The sequence below is a fragment of the Setaria italica genome, chromosome I, assembly GCF_000263155.2.
Source record: "Setaria italica strain Yugu1 chromosome I, Setaria_italica_v2.0, whole genome shotgun sequence".
Lineage (NCBI taxonomy): Eukaryota > Viridiplantae > Streptophyta > Magnoliopsida > Poales > Poaceae > Setaria > Setaria italica.
Genome location: NC_028450.1, coordinates 14,641,040 through 14,663,819, shown reverse-complemented (window position 1 = coordinate 14,663,819; position 22,780 = coordinate 14,641,040). Strand labels below are relative to the sequence as shown.

The window sequence follows — 22,780 nt, the reverse complement described above, 5'->3', positions numbered from 1 at the left end:
ATCCAGGTTTTATTCTTATGGTTGGATTCTGACAAAATGACTACTTACAACTCTCAGACCTATTGTTGAATGAATGACAAACCAACGCTCATAACATTATTATGGTTTCTTCTACTCCAGTGCAATTATACCATCTATTATTGGGGCTTCTTGTAGTTATCGGACATTTCCTTTTCGATCCTTACTTACTACCATGTCCTGCAGTTTGAACACGAAACCATTCCTGACTTGATCCAGGCGATTTTGGGAAGGACTCCGCATTCTCCCACAAAAGGCCAGGCCTTGAGTTTCTAGCCGACTCATATAAGTGAGGGTGTAAATTGAGTTTAGGTGACGTATCTTTCTCTCTGATGTTCTCTGTGGTCTCAAAGGATGATCAGTCGGATAGCGACATTGGTAAATAAAAAGAAGAAGTTTACACGCCGTCCGGCTGCTCTTGCTTAAATCATTACTCTTCATTCTCCCGTGCTCTAGCAATTGCGCTCCCTAGACCACTACCATTTAGTTAGGTAGGGACAATCAATCCATAGTTACGGGAATAACGGAATGCATGGGGATCAAAAAAATAGAAAAATGAATATTTTCTATGAAATCCTTTCTTTCCATAGATGTATCTGGTCTGAGACGGTACAGTACTCTATGAGAGGAATGCAATGGGATGGATGGTAGAGGGCTGCCTGCGCCCAAAAGCGATGATTCACTTGTCCCCTTGTCTATAGGGACCTTGTGGCATACAACCGCCACGACTCCTGCGTTATAGCCGCCCCTTTCTCTCTTTCTTTTGACTGCCTCGTGGACGGACGAAAGAAGGGAAGTTACAGAAGGGGGCAGTGAAGGCTCGCCAAGTAGACAGCAAGCCCAAGCCCCCACCCCGTCAGTCCTGTGTTGCCGTAGCGTGCCCTACTTCAATAAGGTATTACCTCGCCGATTTGAAAGGGGATGGGATTGGATTCATTCACTTGCATTCCTGCTAGCACTACAAAAAGCTCCGGTCTTAACGCCCCTACGGAAGCTGTGCAGCCTTTCCTCGGGTTCGTAGAGTCGGGTTTCCCGTTTACCCACAACGGAGGAGCCGCTCCCACCAACCAAATCAGGTAGGCGGCCACGGTTCATAACGCACTCTTCGCACAACAGATCCACTTTGAAGTTGACTTATTCGCTCGGCCAATCGTCGGAATGTGTACGAGATACCATAAGGGCCCAATATCTCAATAGCACCCTTGTCTAAAGCTTCAAATGAGACTGAATATCCGAAATGCAGGAACGATCTGACTAGAAAGTCATTCAAAACTTGATCGAAGAACCAGCGTTTATTGAAGAAGCTATAGAGTCGATTACAAAAAGTACTAGTTTGAAAGGCTCGTTGGAATTGATCCACTACGAGATTGACATTATACGCTAGAGAAGCACCTAAAGTACTAAATAGAATAGGTATTAGTTTTGTAATGGTTGGAGCAGCAAACTCGGATTCGGCAAGAATCTCATTTTTTGGTAGTACGAAGGGGGAATTGGCCCAAAAATTGGATAGGGGTAAAGACGCAGCCGGGTGCCGGTGGCTTATTCAAGTGCCCCCCGAACCGCGCGAAATGGTCGCCTATTACACGGCTCACAAACTCTGCCTGGGGTGGGGCTACCTATTATTCGTAGGCGGTACGTACGGCGCACGCAGGGCCTCGGTTTGCTGCGTGGACTGTCTATGCATTTCCTACAGAGTGTAATGGAACCCAGCTCAGCTCCGCCGAGCCAAAAGGAAAGAAAAGAACAGAACAGCCGGAGGCGAAGAGTAGAGTATAGCCAAGGGGCTTTCGTCGTCCGTAAAGGACCTAACGGAAGACCGTGCTCCGAAGTGCACTGAGAGTTTTGTTTTAAGAACACTTGGCCTTACCCCTTCGTTTTGAGCCATGTCTAGGTAGAATCGGCAAGATTGAACCGAGGCCCGCCCGGGCACCGCCTGGGGGACAACCAGACCAACCAGTAGGCTTTCTTTCTGAAGTTTCCTCCCGGGGCCCTTACTTAAATCATTGAATTCATAGGCATAGGGGCGTCCCAGGCAGTGGTTCATTCAATGAGAAAGAAAGACAGGAGGGCTGGATTCGTCGTGTCGGGTGAATTCATTCTGGGAAAAAAGGGGGAAGGGAGTCACTTGAGCTATGCGAAGGGAAGGGAGTCGTGGGCTGAGCCGGAGGTCACTTTTCCCGATCCACCCCGAAGGTTTTTTTCCCTCTCTCGCCCCATCATCGTACCCAGTCCTGCTATCGGCTCAGCTCTATCTATTCATCTCTTTTTTTTTACATGGATATTTTTTTTTCTCTCTTGTTCATAGATCTTGAAAGCGGATCAATAGAAATTTCTCAAAGGATCTATCTATAGAAAGATCTAGATCTCTATCATCATCTATCTCTATATCTAAATACTATAGAAATTGAAGCCTGTCCCCGACGACGATGCCCCCTGGGCGAAAGGAAAGGGGCCGCCATTCTCTTTCTTTCCTCAATCGTTCCGATCATTTCTCTCATTCCCTTTTGTTTGTTTGGGGCCCCGGGTTGGTTCGTTTCCTCCTCCTATCTACGCAATTCTCTATCTTCGTTCGTGATCATCTTAGGCGAAAGGATAGGTATAAATTTAGTGGATGTTGGCGAATCTGATCAAACTCTTCTCTTATATAGTTCTTATTTTTCCTGCTTTTGTTTGGTGTCCTCAGCCTGCTAACACCAGGCCGCAGGTCACTCTGCTTTGACTCAATAAACCAGTATTTCTCAACGCTCGGGAATCGGGTATCGGGGAAAAACCTTGGACAGCGTTCCTTGGATATCAAGGTTATGGGGCTTGGTTGGGCAACAACGTCCTAAGTGAACGAAACCTATTGACTCTGGCCTTTGATAACAATGGAAATAGCTGGTTTGATGTCAATGTCCAGATAACCAGATGACGATGGAATTATTACAATGGACAGATTTCTATGGTCAGATATAGATTCCCTTCTCCAGCTAGTGTTCTTACGATAGAATTCTTATTATCACTGCTAGCATGATTATGAAGGCAAGATGGAAATGTACAGCGGCGTGTTGAGAATGGGAGAGGCTGCGGCGTGTTGCTCTGAAAAAACAATGGAAAGAGCTGGATCTTGATCAAATGTACAAATAGCCAGATACGACTAGCCAGCGGCGTGAACTTCTACTGCTACCGTGATTCCAATCCCTTCTCTTTATACAGAAAAAAACTTCCTTCTTTAGTTCAAATCAATGTTATGACCAAAATATGGGGTTTCCTACTCAATCCGTCCTTTAGCCAGCTTCTTACTAGCTTTCTTACCCTTAGCTCTGCTTTTGTGGGCGAGCCTTCGGCAAAAGAGCTGGTCAAAAAGCAGAGTGAGAAGGAAGGGTTCCCCGATAAGGAAGGTTGACCCGATACCCATAACCTACAGAGAGCGAGTTCAGTATCCGCCTACAAAGAAGCAACTAAAATCCTGACTGACAAGGTTTGGGGCTATCTAATAGCAAAAATCTCCTTCTAACAAGACAGGGTATTCACTACTGTAAGGTACTGAGAGAACAGGTACTTAGATCACAGACTTTGACACTTCTTCCTCACTTGAAGAGGAAAAAGATTATTGACTTGCCGGGGAGGGTCATGGACTGGCTGGCACGAAACTTGCATATCCAAACCTGGCGCTGGCTGGTGGGCCTATAGCTGGCTCGCTCGATAGATAAAAAAAATCTTATCCTGGGAGCTCTAGTCTAAGAGATTTGAATTGTAAGGTCTGGTTACCATTTCGAGTAGAGAAGGTGGGCAAATAAGGAACTGAAAAAACCAACCCTCCGCTACCAACAAGCAAGTAAGATTCATCAGCAAATAGGTGAGCCGATAAAAGGAATTACTTTTTCTAGGCGGATTTATTCTAATTGAAAGTTTGTAATTCCGGCTATACTCAAAACTAAGGGACACTACCCATGGGGACACAACCAAAAGATTCTTCGGCTGGCTTTGGCTCATTAGAATACTCGGTTGGGAAAGTAGACGGCTGGCTTGCTTCGCTCTTTCAGAAAATATTAGTCTAAAGATACGCTCGTAAACAAATCAAATCTTATTCGATGGCCCGGGAGATGTAGTGGAAAAGACTGCTTCTGTGGATCCTGCTGACTTGATTGGGTGAATAAATGGGTACTTTACCTTAAAAACTGGGTTGCCCCCTGCCTTCCAAAGGTGCCTAAAGGACGGGCCAGTCTGCGTCGCTATAGGCATGGTTTTCCAGAGGCGAGCGGGTCGAGATGTGAATGCCATTACCTTTGAGATAAGGCAGAACACGCTTTAACGCTGTCCAGTGCAGTGGGCTGATGCATAAAATGCGATGCCTTGTGAACTGCAAAGGTGATATCTAGTCTGGTGATAGTAGCATATTGGGGAGCACTACGATAGAGGTGGGGATCGTTCATTTGTGTACCACTAAACTTAGAAAGTGCTTCACCAGGTATTATAGGTGTGAGGCACGATTTGGCTCCAGCCATTTTACTACGAACCAAAAGGTCACGAACATACTGAGGTTGAGAAAGGTGTAACCCGGGGTATGAGTAAATACCTAGGAGCTAGATGAAGATTACTAAGATCTTGAAGAGAGAATTGAGTAGCTCAAGAGGCGCGTGCGGCTCATTCACCTTGGATGGATCGGCTGGTCCTGGCATTCTTTTGACACTGGACACTCAAGGAGGTGCTTGCCTACTAAGAACTAGTCCCACTGTCTATTACTCGGGTGCTGAGGCAACTAATAAGAAAGAATCTTGGGGAGGAATCCATTAGCTATCTTCACTAGACGGACATCGATGGCGCAGATTTAGGCAAGGATTTTTTGAGAATGATTATTAGCCTTCTTAGAATATCCGCCTATATTAATAAAGAGTTTGAGATTGACCACCCACAAGACAAGAGTTTGACCACGGGGTAAGGTTACCATTCCCAAAGAAAAGACCAGTTACGGACTTGTACTCTACAACATAAAAAAAGAGGTCTGAATCGGCGATCCTTCGAATAGTTTACTCGACCTTCAAAGTCTTGTTCATCGCCAAGTAGGCTTCCTGAAAGGCGGACAGGGCAAGCAAAGTAAAGAAGTTAGTACTTCGCTACTGGACAAGGCTATTATTACAAGTCCAAAAAATACGTTACTCACTGGAGCGATGATTGATTCAAATTTGCCTAAAGATCGTGGATTTACATAGGCGGCTCACAAGGGAAAAACAAGGTTAAATGCCCCAGGGATGGAATGCTGAAGAGAAGAGCGAGATAGAAAGCTACGGCTTATCAAGCTGAACCTTGAGGAAAATAGGTTTATACCATGGATCTCAGTCTCCGTGAAGTTAGCAAGAAAAGATAATTATAGAGATGATGGGAAGATCAAGTCAGCCATTCCGGTGGACAAACATGGACTCAGTCATTACTTCACCTTAGAAGAGAGCACTTGGAATTCATTCTTCTTCTTCGGCTTGCCAAATCCTGCTGACTACTCTTTCCTACCTGAAGAAAAAGAGGGAGGGGGCGAAGATACTCTTACTAGTGCCCACAGCCTGGAGTAGAGGTGGAAGAAGACCCCAGCTCTTCTCAAAGATATAAGAGATTATGACAAGAGCCAATTTTGCATCTTCTCCTCTTAAGATTTTCTATTTCTTTTGCAGGAGTTGTGCCCTCATCATCTCCCACGTTGTCCATATATATTTTAGCTGCTGCTATCTACATGAGTTCACCTAGGAAATTCATCATGCAAAGTAATAAGTCAAATCAACATGCTATTGTGCATTTTACAGTACCTTTGATGATGTTGTCCCCGCAACAATGAAATAATCCCTTTCTTCCTCTGGAATGAAATCTCGTCACATCTCCCATGCTGAATTTCATAATTTGAGACCAAAGAAGAAAGCATAAATACCAGACAAAATCACAAGTTACTATTATACTCCATTTTGAAGAGAATTACCATCTAGGTAGATAGCAGATGCACCGGCACACCCAGAAAACCAGTTGAGTTCCTTCTTTCGGAGTATGAAAATGAGACCAGGGACTGCATGAAAAAATCAATATCCCCGATAAGAAAGGATGACCTGCAGAAGGAAAGTCAGTCTCATTCGTTCCAGCCGCCCTAAGGAATTTCATAAGCAAGGTAAGATGAAGTAGTGAGCCGGGCGGGCATGCAAGGAGTAATTAAGTCTAAAAACCAGCCACCCCTAATTTCTCGTATTTAGTCAAGTTAGAGCCTCGGGTGAATGAAGCATTTCTTGAAACAAACTATTATCGTCACTAGCTAATCTAGTTGAGTTGGCGTAAGATCAAGAAGAACGGAAGCCTATCTTCTTTCTTTGTATCGAGACCAGCAAGAGCAAAGAAAGCAATAAATAGAATAGAAGTTCCTTAGTCAAGAAAGTATAGCCTAAGAAGGCAATTATGTCTCAAAAGGATCCTATCGATCAGTCTAGCGTGGGGAGCAATCTATCGCCAGAAGTGGTGGTGACATGTTGGTCGCACTTCAGCTGAATGAACTTTCGGTGGCAAGGGAGATATTAGCAACCCCTTTTAGTTAGATGCAGAGGAATGCATTTTACCAGATAAAGCCTGTCTTATTGAAGTATGATCTATTCTTCTATCTTTTAAAATAAACTTGGGAGAAAGCCCGTCTAAGCAGAAGGATGAGAGGGATTGAGAATTCAAGCAAAGGGTTTTAACCAGTTCCCCTCTATGCCCTGCGGGGCCACGCCCTCCGGGGTTGACGCCAGGGAAATATGCTTTTGATAATGAAATATTGGTCTACGACCTGCTTCCTAGTTCGAGTATGAGGAGCAAGAGCGAATTAAAGAAATTAAAGCGTAGCACTAGCGCTATCCCTTACCTGTAGCGAGCGTAGCGAATTAAAGAAATTATCTAGGAGGATTCGTCTGCATCTGGTTAAACCCTTCCTAGAAAAATAGGTTCCTTCCTTTGGAGGTTGACTTTTCGAAGCGTACGAATGGATTACTACGAATAGAGAAATGACGAGTTTATAACCTAGCGAAAAAGACCTAGCGCAATACGAACAATACGATTTAGCGGCAAAGGCAAAGCACATTCTATAGTTGTAGATACGGTACGGCAATCTATGGCTTCCCTCCTCTAAAGCAGCTTCCTTCCTTCAAGCAACGCATTCGCGAACCAATACGTAGTACACGACGTAGTAAATCAATTAAATAATGCAATCCGGGTTAAAGAAATGAAATGGTTGTTGCCTTCTCGGACAAGGAGGATTTATTTTACGAGCGCTAGAGGGACGAGCTAGATAGCTTTTCTATATGAGGAGCGCTAGAGAATAGAAATATCATACTTTTAGCGTTGGATCATCCGAATTTGCAAGTGGATGCATACATGTACCTCAACTGGCATTTTCCTTGTGGTGTAATGTGTTCCCATATGGTATATGTAGGTTACAGAACCTTTTCTCTTCCAATTTGGATACTGATTTCTTCTTCAATAGAACCATCCGCTTTCTTTTGAATCTTGTATACCAATTTATATCCAATAATGTTTTTGGAGTCGGTGTAAGGAGCTAGAACCCATGTTTGATTTTGGGCTAGGGCATCTTGTGCTTTCCTAGCCAGTCCCAAGAAAAGGAGTGGAGACATAGCTTACTCTCTTATTAAGCAGTAAAGAAAGCTCTTCAAGCAAGCCAGTGAAGCAATTCCATATGCTTCTCCGAAAGAGAGTTCACTATTCTAGTTACGTTACTAGTTTAGGAAAAAACTACAATAAGTAGCTTTCCTCCCATCCGATGCTTGTTTTGCTTTCTACTTGTGAATGAACCCATTCCGTTTTGAAAGAAGCATGTATAAAAAGGCTATCGAGAAAAGTGGTATGCCACAGAAAGTGCAAACAAACTTATCAAAACCCTGTGAGTGAATGCCAGTGCCTATGAGCTTTTACGAAAGGCCAGGCTTTTCTCTGATCCAGTGAGTGAAATCCAACCCTATTCAAAAGCCTATTGAAACTTTCCTTGCTTTAACGCCTATGATCACCTAATAGCTTGACTTTACTACTAGAACCAGAAGCAAGCCCATAAGCAGTGAAATTCGAGGAATTACCCCATTTATACCACCATGCTTACTATTTACCGCCCTACACCGTGAAAATAGACAGATTTAGATATTATCTGCCACTATTGAATTGACGACATGGAACACCTAAAACCTATCCTACAGACAGCGCCTATTAGCTAGTTATTGAACTTACTGCCTCCCTAACACTTTGAATGTGTTCATTTTATTGATCTGCTTCCTTCAAAGAAAAATCAGTGTTTTCGTTCTCTTGTTATTTCCAAGTAGGAAAGTCCTTTCGATCCAATCCATTCTTTTGTGAACTATTCAACAATTAGTGGGTGTGTACTACAATTCATTCCTTACCAGACCATATCCTTCCTCGTTAGCTGTGTAGGCGAGTCAGTCAACAGATGAGGGATAATTCAAGAGTCAGACTGTCTTCGAAATGCTATTCGTTTAGTCGAATGCCAACACTACAATTGATAAATATCATGTCCTTTCGAAAATAAATAGAATGTGCTTATCTCTTTCCTCTCAATTGTTTTCAGTAATTCGATATTGACATTTTGTGATTAGATCAAAAAGATTACTGCCACTCAGATCATTTCCAACTTCCTGCTCAATCAACCTCCTTAGTTTCAAACAATTCCTACTAAACTGGGATCAAGGTGAACCCCCTTTCCCAAAGGGGAACCACCATGAGCTAAACTAGCATAGGAAATTGGTACTGGCCATACAAAACGGAGTGAAGAAAAAGCCAAGCAAAAACGTATGCGCGTATAGATCCACAAAAGGTCTGTAGATTTCCTATTTCTAGTTTGGTATTAGAATGCTAAGAGAACAAACACATAGAGGGCGGGCACCCCTCCTTGTTCGTTCCTTTACTTGGGAATAAGCGTGTGAATGTAGATAGTATATTAGATAGAAAAAAGCAAAAGAGATAGCATACATAATCTTGAAGCCACGGAGAAGGTAAGCTACAATCACCTGATTTGTGGTAATCGAAAATATGTCAAAACGCATTTAAGGTAGACTGGTATCAACATCTTCACCTCAGGTTCTGGCTGGTATGATCTGGACTCTGAAGCTTTGTTAGCTCAGGTTAATATTTGTTCACGTCTTGCTTTGGGTGGTATGCTTCCTCGACTGGAGAAGTAGACACAGAAGAGGAGGGGACTCTAAAGTATCGATAGCCGCCTTTTCACTTATTGCTAGGAGTGATTGTGAGAGAATACATAACATAGGTGAAAGCCAAAAGGCATATATGACCCGCTCAGCCCAATGGAAGTGATTTGAAACTGACGTTTCTTTAGAATTCGATTAAGAATAAGAACATAGACCGGCTTCTAGAAAAGAGACGTGCCCTCTTCTCTATCTGTAGATTCAGGAGCAACATGCTGGTTCCTTTTGTCATAATACCTAACGGCTGTGGGCAGAATGAATGAAAAAGCAGATGAAAGACACTATACATACCAATAGAATGCAAAATTTAGAATAAAGCTAGGTGACGTCACGGCATTTGAGAACCAATTGCTTCTTTTGCTTTTCACCAACCTTCATGTACAAAATCTTATTTCGTATTGGAGTAGAGCCTATCGTAGGCCCAGCAAAGGCAAGACGGAAAGCAAGCATTAAGTGAAGAAGCAAGGTCCAAACAAAGTAGTGAAAGATTGACATTGAAAAGCTTCTCCATGTCTATATCTGTCCGATGGACCAAGTTCAAAGGAAACGGCTTCTCTACTGCATCAAAAAACCAATCCAAGCCTGAAAAGGAGAGTTGCGGTTAACGATTCCTATAAATTGAGAAAGAAGCATGTTCTTCATGCCCAAAAGCGGATAAAGTAGATGGAACCTGTTCTCTAACCTTCTTTTTGTAGCAGATACTGCATAAAGTTTACCTGCCTTGTAAGGCTTTTGTAGGATTAATCAAATTTGCTTTTTCTCGTTCTATCTCAGAGTATCCATTCATTCGATCTTGCTATCCGCTCTCAATTGAATCCCTTCTCTGTTGTCGACAGGTGTGTCCGCATCAGGACCAGAATCACGGTCTAGTACCTCCGTACTCGAATACCTCCTACTTTATTAATTAGGAAGTGAAGTAGGGAAGTGTTTCCTATTCAAAGTACAGTGCCTTTGGTACATTGGTGCATTGGGGATTTCCAGGTAGCAGGTCGGTTGAGTGAGGGCTCCATCCATAACTGATATAGCTAGCGCACAGGACCTCCCTTCTGCGAACAAAAGGACAAAAGAGCCGGGTCGGGCGTTGATTCGCCGTTGCTATCAGTCGGTCTACTCGTGCCTGCTGCTTACTTTCTCGATCGATGGAATCGGTGATTCGAAAAACCTAACATCCGTAAGGAGTCTCAATCGTAGCTCACTCGTTGCCTTACTCTCCCACAAGATCACACTAAATACAATAGGTGCGTGATCTACTAGATTCTTATATAATCAATTTCTAACCTTAGTTGATAGACAGGAACCACCATCCCATAACAAAAAAGGGGGGCGAAGGTTATTTTGTACCAATGAAGACAGATTTCTCTCTCGAGCTGCTCAAAGATCTTTAAGTGGCTTACGAGGTAGACTTGATCATGATCCATATCCAACCTTCTCCCATCTGCTTCTGTCTCTAAAGATTAGAGTCATCGACGCGATTCAAGTCCAGTGCTGATAAAATCTTGCTGTCTAGTTCGGGAAAGCAAGTGATTGATTAGTTCCATTGGTCTATTGGCTTCAGCTTCCAGTCTACCTCATTTCTATCAAAATGATCTGGTGTCTATGTCCATGCCTGATGTTGGTAAACCCTATATCTATTGCAAACGAGCTTTTCGGAAGGGACAGCTTGTAACCCACGACTTACTACTACGTGGATTCTAGCGGAGTGCTTTTCACATATAGATAGGTCGGGATGAAGAAGCTCCGTAGTCAACTAATAGATAGAAAATCACAGTAACCTTTTTCCAACAGTTTCACCATGATAAGAACAACCTTGTCATACATGATAATTATGGGCTTTCTTCCTCCTTCTTTATAGTCTTCAGTTCAATCTGCCAAGTCCGATTCATCTTTTTCCAACCCTTCCTCTATTCTTATACTAAACCTCTTCTCTTCGTTCCCTTTGCCCCACCAAAAGAGGATCGCCCCTAGTAATAGCACCTTGATTTATTTGGAACATCCGGATGGGCATATCTTTTCTTTAGTTTATGCATCTCTCATTCAAAGACAGACAAGAAAATCAATCTAAAGGCACCACTCCTCTTATTACCCTGAAAAGGAAACTTCTTGCGGAATGATAGATCCGTTTGTCTTGCTCTACCTCGCAAGGACTTCTACTATCCCTCTTTTTCTAAATTGTTGTCAAAATCGCATAGTTCTATTAAAAGAGGAGGATTTCTCTGACCAACAGCATAGGTCAGAGTTTAGGTTTATCCCTTCCCCTTCTACTTACTTGAGAGTAGGGAGCAAAACTAGATAAGTCTTAAGCGAAGACTGGGTTTAATGATACCCTCCCCATTCGTAACTGCTTACAGCGGAACTTCTACTATTCATTCTATCCACTATCTCTCGACAAATGAATCTGAATCAAAGTAGAGTAGAAGGCCAGACCTTAGGCGAATTTCGGTATCAAGAGATGAAAGTGAAAGGCGGAGGTATCCTTGGACCCCAGAAGCTAGTTCCAGTATCCTCATTTCTTTGGACACCAAACATGCAACATATCCTCCATTGGCATTAACACATCATAGTGAAGCTTCCTTCACTGAACAGATCTTCAGCAAGAAGTGACTAGTTGTCATTCCAAACTCCTAACCTTTTGTTTATCTCTCGCTTGCTTCGATTATAAATTCATCAAATGAAGGATTCAGAGCTTTTGTGTCCCTACAGTTAAGTACCAATATCTTTCTTGTCCGTCCAGCTATTCAGGAAAGGAAGGCAATTGATTCAATTCATTCCCCAATTTCTAGCTTGGTGCTGCGCATTATTAATAATATCATATAGAAAGATGGACTAGCTCGAGACCTTGGCTTCAACCAATCAATTGAATCTTGGACACATTTAATTATTAGATATTGCTTAAGGGATCACCACATATATTTATCAGATTATCATGTCTGTCTCGTCTTGCTATTTCCATCGACCAACCATGAGAGTGTTAATCAACTCCACCTGGAGGAAGTGTCAAAGGCGTCTGTCTATCAGTTATCGATAGATCGAACAAACCTAAAGGATCTGGTGGTTGTGTAATTGTAAGATTACTGATCATGGGATACGGATCTAGTTCCTGGCTCTGCCTACGCAGAGCTGAGTCGGATAGTCTTGAAGAGATGTCTTGGAATGTTTGATGGCCGTGAAAGTAAGAATTCTTTTATTTAGCCAGAATTCGCCTACTTGACTTTAGAGGACTAGCTCTTCCTATTGGACTCGTGGGATTGGAGACAGCCTCAGGTTCACTATCTTCTTTAGAGTCCATAGACTATGGATATGATATGACGATTGTCAGCTAACTTCACTAACCAATGGCACTATTTCGCACACAAGACATTCTAGCCTTGTGATCTCGAACACTACTTATGATAATAAGAAATCAAAAGTATTTAGTGGGTCAGGCGACACCCAGATTTGAACTGGGGATAAAGGATTTGCAGTCCCCTGCCTTACCGCTTGGCCATGCCGCCAAATCCGATTCTAAATTGAGAGAAATCTTATTCATCCATTTACTATACTAATTCTTTATCGTAGCAGGAGATTACTCAACCCTCTATTTTTTTCAATAAGCATTCTACCACTAACTATGCGCCAGAGTATGGTTTCTCTACTCTTTCCTTTTGGTACGAGAATTTCCGGATCAAGACATTCTTCCTATTAAGATATTGAATTGGGTCTTGGTTGTGGTGGTGGAGGTGCAGGATTAGGTCTAATATGAGGTCTAGCCAGTAGTATGAGGTCTAGCCAGTAGATAGTAGAGAGGAGGGCTAAATCCAGGTTGGTTAATGTCCCGTCGCTCAATCCATCTATTTTTCTTTCGCGCTAGTGAACTCTGGCAGTTGGAGGAGGGAAAGGAGCATACTTTTCTTACGCAAATAGAAAGTGCGAACAAAGTAGTCAACTTACTGAATCACCAGTGCTCTCATCTTTGTCTTTTGAACTCATCTTTGTTCTTCTAAAATAAGGAATGAATGGAGTTAGGAGAAAGGGTTGAGCTAGAAAGGCGGGAAACTGTTTATGAATATAAGAAGCATCTTCCCAAGTTGCATCCTCTGGTGATGCATTGGACCATTGAATCAAGACCTGAACTTGAGCATGGTTGCCACATCCTAAGTGAAATAAAACTTCGTAGAGAGAGATCATTTAGATCGTTTAGAATTTGCTTTTCCTTGAGCACCGACCAGAGGGAGAAGAGCGAGTGATCCCTCGATAGGGAGCACGAGCGATGCAACCAACGGGAGGACAAGACAAGCCCTTCCGAAAAGCTCGTTTGCCTTTCATCTGAGCGAAGTGATTCCTCAAGGTCAGGTTAAACAAGTGAATCATCGGTTGCAAGCACGAGAGCAAGCGATCGAAAAGGAGGAGAAAGAAACACGATAACCAGATGTCGAAGCCAGCTTGAGATGAACATTAGGAATGAAAAACAGTGATTCAACGTTATGAGTACCCTCCCTTAATAAATAAATAGAATAGAGGCCAAACAATTTCCTTCAATTTGAGTAGAGTGCGTTGGCTGGAAAGTAGTAAAGTCGAAGTGAACCTCTATTTAGGAGAGATAACCCCGAACTCGAGCTACTTCATTCTCTAATAGGCTTGTTGTACCCGGTCTTGCTATTGACTCCCTAGCTAGCTCAGAAGGAATGCCTAACTCTGTTGGGACAGATTGGACAGTTGGAGCAGCCGATAAACCAGCCACAGCAGAAACAGAATGACTAGTTTCAACAAGGCGAGCAGGAGAAGCTACTCTCTTTTTAGTCGCATCCGTGGAAGGAAAGAAGGATCAAATCGTAAGCGAACAGTGGGAAGAGCGTAAGCGAGTTCAGTCAATGCAATGAAGGGTAGGAGAAATCCCGCTCAGGAAGATAGGTTTAGGAAGATGGCACCGAAAGGGAAGATAGTACTCCCCTGATGAACTCTGATTGGCCAGGCAATCGAAACTTCTTCGTCTAGTCTAGATTGGCTGTACGGGACACTGTTCTTCTTTGTTATAGGAGTCGAGGTAGCCACCACCGGCTAAAGGAAATCGTCCTTCATTCGTTTTCTTCCTCGTAGTCGTTTTAGTCCTCGGCTAAGGTATCATCAGATATAGAAGAAGCAGAGACCGGGGGTAATAGCAAAAAAGGAATATAACTCGTCCGAGGAAGTGGGCGCAGGGGGCAGTGGGGTAAGGTAATTGAAGTAACTAGCCAGTATTAAGATTAGGCATAAGCATAATAAACTGATGCATCCGAAGACGGTGAATCTAGAATAGAGGCCGGGTGGGGAAGCAAAAGATGCAAGAGAGCCTTTTTCCGGGATTGGATTTCACTCATTTAGTGCTTGGGATGCGGGCAGGCGTGGAAGATGAACATAAGAGAGCTCCGCCCTTGCCTTGCACCGGTGAACAAAAGAAAGAAAGGAGACAAGGTCGGAACTAAGACGTCAATAGCTTATTTTAAGTGACGTATTCCTGTCGGGAACAGCGAGCAAGGATAAAATGAGAGTATGAGCCCACACCCATATAGAAATCAGTCATATGCCTGATAGTCGTTATCTATTCTTTCTCAATGATAGTATTATTACCCGAAAACGATATTATTACCCGAAAACGATATGTACAGAGGAAGCTAGTTCTGTACTCTAGTTCTGTCCCCAAGGCGCGAGTGAAGCCCTTCCGCTTCGGAGTTTATGGTTCGAAAGAAAGAGAGAGGAAAGCACTTATAAAGCGGTGGGCTCTTCTCTTCTCTTCTCTTCTCTTCTCTTCTCTTCTCTTCTCTTATAGTAAACAAGAGTTCCGTTAAGCTCTGGGACTCTGGGCAAGATAGCTGTAGTTTTGAAAACGTAAATTGACCGAAGTTTGTCTTGACTTTTCCCTATTCTACGTATACCATCTCCGAGCCTCTCGTTAAATCGAATCAATTGATGAAAGATGCCCGTCCTTGCTAGGCCAGTTAGAAGTTCCTGGGGATGTGATTGACCTAAGAAGCCCGTGTTATCGATAGATGTAAGTTCATAGTTGAAGACAAGGGAGTTTTAGCTTTTTCGTACCTCGCCCCGGTGTCACTGACAGGGGAAGCGCAAGGTTGATTTATCTGTTTTCGACTCGTGAAAGTTATCACAGCTAGCCAGCCTACAAGGAAGATTTGTGGGAAGTAAGTTACAAGACTTCTCCCCAAGCTCTATTTCCGGACCTAGTTCAAGGACAGGAGCTGGGGATTTGGCCAAGCCAGTTGTTGAAGTCGAGTATGAGCTTCTATCCAATCGAAAGAAGAAGCAAAGGCTTTTCGGTAAAGTATCTGTTTTTTAGTGGTCCTTGCATTCACTCCTCCAAGGAGGTGGGAATTCATCCATAGTACGCCTATCTATGGAAAAGTTCTTTTGAAAGATTTCCCCTTCCTTTCTTCTCTACACTTATCCGAATAGGTTGGTGTGCCAGCTTCTTCTCCTGCCATCCCGACCTGTTGGCCATACCGTAGTGTGAGCACCATTATTAGAATTGGAGTATCTCTTTCAAGCACGCACATAATGGACAGCGTGGGAATACCTACAATAGGGACAGCCCGTCATAGACCACAGGAATCCATACCCTCGCGGAAAGGAGAGGAAGAAGACTGTCTTCTCGGGGAAGATAGGCTTTCTCTGACTAGAAGAAGAAGAGGAAGAAATCGATACTATGCTAGCTAGTTACAGGGAAGCTGCATCAATGGAAGTTGGATTGCCTAGTTTTGCTTTTGAGTTCGATTTGAACTACTTTTCCAAGGAACCACATTGGGCTAACTTGAATCTGTAATCGATGGTTAAGGCGCGCAGCGGTAAGGTTCCCACCGAATCAAGAATTCGGCAATTGAGGAGCTCGATTAGTCATACTCACCACCACCTGCTCTAGGCCCATTGCCAGATCTCAGAACAAGTCAGCAGGGAGAGGGAGTTTATCTAAGCGAGAATGGGGTCGGGGCCAATGCTTCGTTTTGGCTTGATCTATTTCACAACAAGTGAAGTGGGAGATTGACGGTTGGTTTACAGACTGCAATCAGCTCGGGAAAAAAAGAAAGAAGTATCTAACTAGAGCTCGCTCCTTTAGTATTTAATAGGGAAATTCCCACCGAAAAAGCCATGAAATCACGTTGAAAATAAGGCAAGCAATTAGAGTATTACGTAAGGAAAAATACCTCGCAGAGATGGCCCAACCCTTTCTATTTTGGTTTTTTCCTAATTGCGCACCCCTACCTTTTATTGATAGTTTATGCCGGGTCTTTTCCTTCTGAATAAGATTGTTAGTTTCTGCTAGAGAGGTTGCTCCAAAAATAGTAACCTGCTCCTGGTTCACATGAACAAAGTGTAGCAGAACGGACTTCCATCCTTTTTTGAAGGAAATGCATACATTGGGGAATTCCGGGCTCCGGAGAACCTTCTGGGATGTATGTTTGGAAGCATTCAAAGAAGAAATCCCCATAGTTATCTCGTAATAAGAAGGAGACGGTTGAGTCTCCTTTATCAGGAGGATTTTAACGGGAAAACATGTCTGGATCCGCTTTTGCAATTCTAGCGGACCAACGGCTATGCGGCTCTCAGAAACAAAATGAACGAGAACATACTTTCGAATTGTGGTAGGGGCGAACCCATCCGGGCGGGTGGAAGCCTTGGAATATATTACTGCAACTACACTCATAGACAATAGAATGCTTAGAAGAAAGCAGATAGATAAGTAAACGAATTCTTTCATTACCAAAGGCTCTCACTTCGTTCTCTCGCTCTCCTCGCGGCGCTCCTTGCTCGCGGAGAGGCATACCGAAAAAAAAGACGCTCAGATGTGGATTCAATCGCGCGGTTTCGTTTTTCTTCTCCACCACACCAAATAGTTGAATAATAAGACACAAACTAGATACGGAATCGCTACGCTAAGTTTCTTTCTATATGGGTAATAAGTGTAGGGATTGACCTCACCGAGTAAAGATAAGAACTCGTACCAGGATTTACCATTGTTGGCTAAAGCATTGTTGGCGAAATCTTACTTACCTAACAGGCGGCGCATTTGCTACTTACCTAACTAACAGAGCAGGCATGCGCATTTGCCAGAACAGGCGCATTTGCTGGTCGAGTTAATTACGGATTGGATATGACAGTTCATTACTTGAAATTATGGGGACTGCTCATTTCTTTGTTTAGCATTTCTTTCCTGAATCAGAGTTTTGAGTAGCCCGAGTGAGGGACGGACATGAAATTAAGAAAGAGCCCTCACGCAAGCTTCTGATCTAGATGCACTGAAAATGGCTATAAAATATCCAGTTTTAGAAAACAACACTCACTCTCTCTTTACGAGAATTTCAAGTGGGTTGGTTCAATTCCTAGCTTTTTGGATTTGTATTGCCTTACGAACTTGCTAACTAAAAGAAGGTAGGTCCACAAACAAGTCTATATTGGAATAGATAGAGAGCATTTTTCCCCTTTGTAATTTCACAAAAAGTGGAGAGCCCTAGCATTGAATGAACGTAGTTACTTATCGAATTACCTGAAGTGAAGGAATGCCCAGACTTATTTACTTGTCCGAATAGATTGACTCGGTAGGCCGTAGGAAAAGATAACGCATGCCTACTTTACTTACTTGCCCAAGCCCTACCTACATATTTGACTAGTAGTTCTTTCGGAGAATTACTCTCTACCTACCTATAGTAGATTGAGTCGAGTAGTGATGAGCACTTATATATACCAGTCCGAGTATTGAATCGAACTAACTCATACATAGGAATTCCTTTCTGGTTGTCTTGCATTTACTTTTTCTTTGATTTGTCTTGTATTCCCGAAGAGACAGGGAAAGCTTTACCAGTTGTGCGGACGGATTAGCCTTAATTAACTTATTAGTAAGTAAGATCTTGGCTTTGTATTGCCGCTTTTCCTAGATATAGCATAGTAGTGCGTTTGCGATAAGATTGAATTGAAACTCGAAGTGAGAGCATGCATTTCCAGCCATACGGAGAGAATTACCCACCTACCTGGATGGCCTGCCTAGTAGTTCTTTTGACCTGGATGGTCCGCCTGCCTAGCTGTTAGCTTCAACAGGTTGCTAAGCATTAAACAGTGGAGCTGTATTTGTTTATATTTATTTAATTTGAACCATTGGGAAAAGGGAACTGCTAAATCTGCCTGTGCTCATAGAATTTTTTGATTGTGCTGTCTGTTTATATAGACCTTGTATGTGTTTACTCTTGATTTTGTTTTCTGAAATGTGCACTCAGAGTTCCTATTTTTATTGTTGCGATGTCCTGCAGTGTACCTGATTGTATGTCCAATATCATTGGTCCCAAAGGAAGATCCTAACAGAGACAGAGCTATTTATATAAATTTAGTGAAGTTATCTGCAAGCAGACAATGTCTGCGATCATGTTATGCACTTGCAGTGGGGACCAATCCAGGTTCGAAGATATTCCTCGATCGCCAGAATCTCTTGCGACACGTGATTTCTCAGCAAATGGCTCTTCTTCAAAGATAGCAAGTCGAGAAACAACACCTGATGATAGCCAAGTAAATGAAGTAGAATCAGACCTCAGAGAAACCCTTTCATTAAATTATGAGGTTTGCTGCACCCCTTCAATCTTCGAGGAAATTTGGCTATTTTGTGTTTCTTATATTTGCTAATTGATAGATTTATTTTTCTGATGCAGCATTGCTGGTTCTTCAGGGAATTGATATAAGAAGTTTGAGGCCACGAATGACCAGTGCTATTGCTGAAAGTATCAAGTCTAGAGTGCCTCCACGTTCTTCAAGAAGGAAAACCTCACAAGTGAACGGAATGCTAATGCATGTGTCAATGCATTCTGTAAGCTTGCTTCTAGAGGCCATATTGCTTAAAGCAAAGTCATTGGAAGGCCTTGGTAGAGTAACAGGTATTAACTAGATTTTTCTTTTCAATGTGCTTTCTTGTATTGTACTTTAGCATTGCCATCTGAAATGGGTATAGTAGTTCCAGAAGCGTTGCAAATCTCCTATTGTCCTATATATGCGGTCCTAGCTATTTTGTTTTAGTGAAAAATATGTTTTTGACAAAACGGAGTAAAAGGCTGTTATGCTTCATATTGATAACTTTTGCATCTGAAAGAGCTTTGTTGCATCTGTCAGAGTTTCACTTCATGTTATCTTGACATGGCTGATGCTGCGGAAGAATGCAAAACCATCATAGACATAGTTGAGTCTGCATGGCCATATGGTGTTCCTGACGGGTAAGCTAATGGACATATTCCATTCAGCTCTAGAATATCTTCCCAAACTGTGGATGAGAAGCTGTTGTTTCGAAGAAGCCATCATTGCATATCGGAGAGCTCTTGCAAAGCCATGGAATTTGGATTCTGAAAGGTCCGCCAACTTACAAAAAGACTTGGCAGTGACTCTGCTGTATTGTGGTGTTGAAGTGAAGTTTCCTGAAGAATTTGGTCAGAAAGGGAACCTGTTAACCCCTGGGAACAACATAGAGGAAGCAATTTTTTATTACTCGTACTAACAAGAAAGCTATCCCTCCAAGAAATAAAATGGGATCCTGACCTTGTGAACCATTTGATGTATGCACTCTCGTTATCCGGGCATCATGAAGTTTTGGCCAGCTATCTAGAAATGTTGTTGCCAGGAACCTATACCAGATCGGAGAGATGGTCTATCCTTGCACTTTGCAACAGTGCAGCTGGTATGGATGATAGTGCATTAAACATCATAAGGAATGGTTTTTGTGTATTAGAGAGAAAGGGAAAACCTCATATTCCATCTCTTCTTTTAGGAGCAAAACTATGCTGTTAGAATCCAAAGCATGCTTCCGAAGGGATCAAATTTGCAAATAAAGCCATGAAGTCTTTCAGAAGTCACGATATGCATTTCATCAGCATTGTAAACCACTTTCTTGGTGTGTGTTATGGACCTTTTTCTAGGTCGTCCACTTCACACTTGGATAAATCGAGATTACAAGATGATGCACTGAGGCTGCTGCAGGATGCTGCTGCAATGGCAAAGTAGAATCCTGAAATAATGTATAGCCTTGCTTGGGAAAATGCGATGCAGCGCAAACTCAATGCAGCTGTTGAAAATGCAACAGAATGTCTTGAAATGGTGATGGGTGGTTCAGTTAGTGCCTGGAAGTTATTAATTCTTGTATTATCTGCACAGCAGAATTTACAAGAAGCCGAAGCAGTAGCGGATATTGCCATAGATGAAGCTGAGAAAGATGATCAGTTGGATATTTTGAGGCTGAAAGCACAAATTCAGGCTTCCCGTGGACAATTCAAGCCTGCAGTGGAATCTTTTCGGGTTTAGCTTTGGTCGCAAGCAAAGAAGGAAGTCTGGAAATCAACCACTTGTAGTGAGGTACAACCCCTTCTCTTCTTTATTAGACTCCCATTAAAATATCATTGTTCTTCTTCGCTCATTATCTACTTGGTCTTGACAGGTTAAATCCCTACAGAAGTTAGAGATGGACGCATGGTTAGATTTGGCGTCAATATACACAAAGCTTGAGGCATGGCATGACTCAAACATCTGCCTTGACAAAGCCAGATCCATCGATTTCTTTTATCCCAAGTATTGGCACGTAAGAGGTAAATATTCGCAACTACCTGACCTGATTCTGCTAATATATTCAGTTATGCTTTCTTTTTACCAAACAAATAAGGAACTCAAAATAAATTATTGTAATTTTTTGCCAAGTGTTGTGATTGGCTTTGGCTGCATTTGCTTCAGTTTTCATGTCCTCTGGACATCAAGAAAATGGGGTTGTCCCTGAAACTTAATAATACAGTACTACTATACTGGTGCTTCTGGATTGATATCTAAATGAATATCCAAGAGGTTGCTGCTTCTCTTAGTTTTTTACTATTAAAGTTTGTTCGATGGTTCGATGTTTCAAACTGCTAATGCATTCAGCACCTTTGCGGGTCTTCAGTTGGAGGGTCAATCCTTGCACCAAGAAGCCTTGATGGTGTTTTCATTCGCCCTTTCGATCAATCCAGATTACGTCCCAAGCATGGTTTCTATGGCAGGAATTCTACGAAATATAGGAGGGAACTCGTTATCAAACTACTGCCTGCGCTAGGGGAAGCGCGAAAGAAAAACCAGTTTCAAGATCTGATACCCTTGAAGGACTCCCAGGAATGAGAGAGCAAGTACAAGGACAATCTGATTTTCTAAGGATAGGCGGTATTCCATAATTAACATAGTTCGGTTAGAGTGGATTTTAAAAGCTACAGAAGATCGATAAGTTGCTAATTTAGCTAAGTAAACTCCACTACGGAATCTAGCTCTCCATACCATAAGAGGGTATTCCCAATGAGACAAGTAGTTTATCGAAGGGACCCTCTGTCTGAAGATTGTAGTCCGGATTTCTCGGAATAGAATAATTGAATGAGCAGGTGCAGATGGTCAATCTCCATCTTGAAGTCGAGTCTCTCTGTCTTCTTATTTTATATAAAGATATAGAGAATAACTCGATCGATCATAGAATGATTTCGTGATCTGATCTTCATTTGGGCGGCTTTCGCTCAATCCGTGGCTGTAGTGATAAGGCAGGGGTACAAAAAGAAGATATAGAATTGTAGCTAACGGGGTTCGCTCGCCCTCGCCTGTCACTATAGCGTGTCAAGTTTCTCTCTTTCCAATCGGGATTTTTTAGGTGTGAAGTGAAGTTCACCAGAAACACTAGCTATATGCTTAACACAGGGTAGGGGATTCCATTCCACCAAAGACGTAAGGTGAACGAGTTCACCCCGACTCCAGAAAGATAGGTAAAACTGTGGACTGAGGTTCAGTCAGGAATTTGCGTATAGAAAGGAGCAAGAAAACGTATGCGCTTTAGCAACAAAGCGCTCATCCCTTGTTCTTTCGCTTGGAAGTTCAATCCCCTCGCTTCTTCTTTCGCTTCTACGCTCGTGCTTTCAGCAAGTTCGTACCAGTCGTCAGTCAAGGAGGGAGCTCCAACCTCCGCGCCTAGCCGCAACCTAAACGCTGGTTCTATCCCGGCCAAGCAAGCAAGGGGAACCCCGTTGGGAAGAGGGAAAGAAAGATCAGGGGAAGAAGCGGGGTAGAGGAATTGGTTGACTCATCAGGCTTATGACCTGAAGACTGCAGGTTCGAATCCTGTCCCCGCCTAATCACGTCAGATACTTGTACGAGTCCTGATCACCTGGGTCAAAGAATCTATGTTCAAGTCGCCTGCCTAACAAATAGACGACTGCGTACTGTAGTTAGTCTGTTCCGTTGGTCCGATCCTACCATGGAAAGTGTTGCTGTGTCAAATCGAGATTGTGTGGGTGTTCAGTCTACCGCTCATGTTCGACGCTATCGAAAATCATGCATTGGATGGATGCCCGGGCATTGAGAAGGAAGGACGCGCAACGGCTTTCGCGCTAGTTGCTCAACCCGTTGCTTGTTCGGAAGAATCCGCAAATGAATATTCTTTATTTCCTCTCGGGCAGGCCCTCTTTTTTCATTCGAATGTACATCTTTTTCGGTAAATGATCATCTACAACTGAAAGACTGACGTCTTCCTCTACTCGATCCTTAGTGAAAAATTATCCCTCCAC

At 42.8% G+C, this 22,780-nt stretch overlaps 1 non-coding gene and 1 pseudogene across 1 annotated transcript; one reads left to right on the top strand and one right to left on the bottom strand.

Annotated features, from left to right (window-relative positions):
• Positions 1-12,647: 12,647 nt before the first annotated feature.
• TRNAC-GCA lies at positions 12,648-12,718 on the bottom strand. The gene has a single exon. It is a non-coding gene; the product is annotated as a tRNA-Cys (tRNA).
• A 5,875-nt stretch (positions 12,719-18,593) lies between these two features.
• LOC101780853 lies at positions 18,594-21,294 on the top strand (annotated as a pseudogene).
• Positions 21,295-22,780: the final 1,486 nt, after the last annotated feature.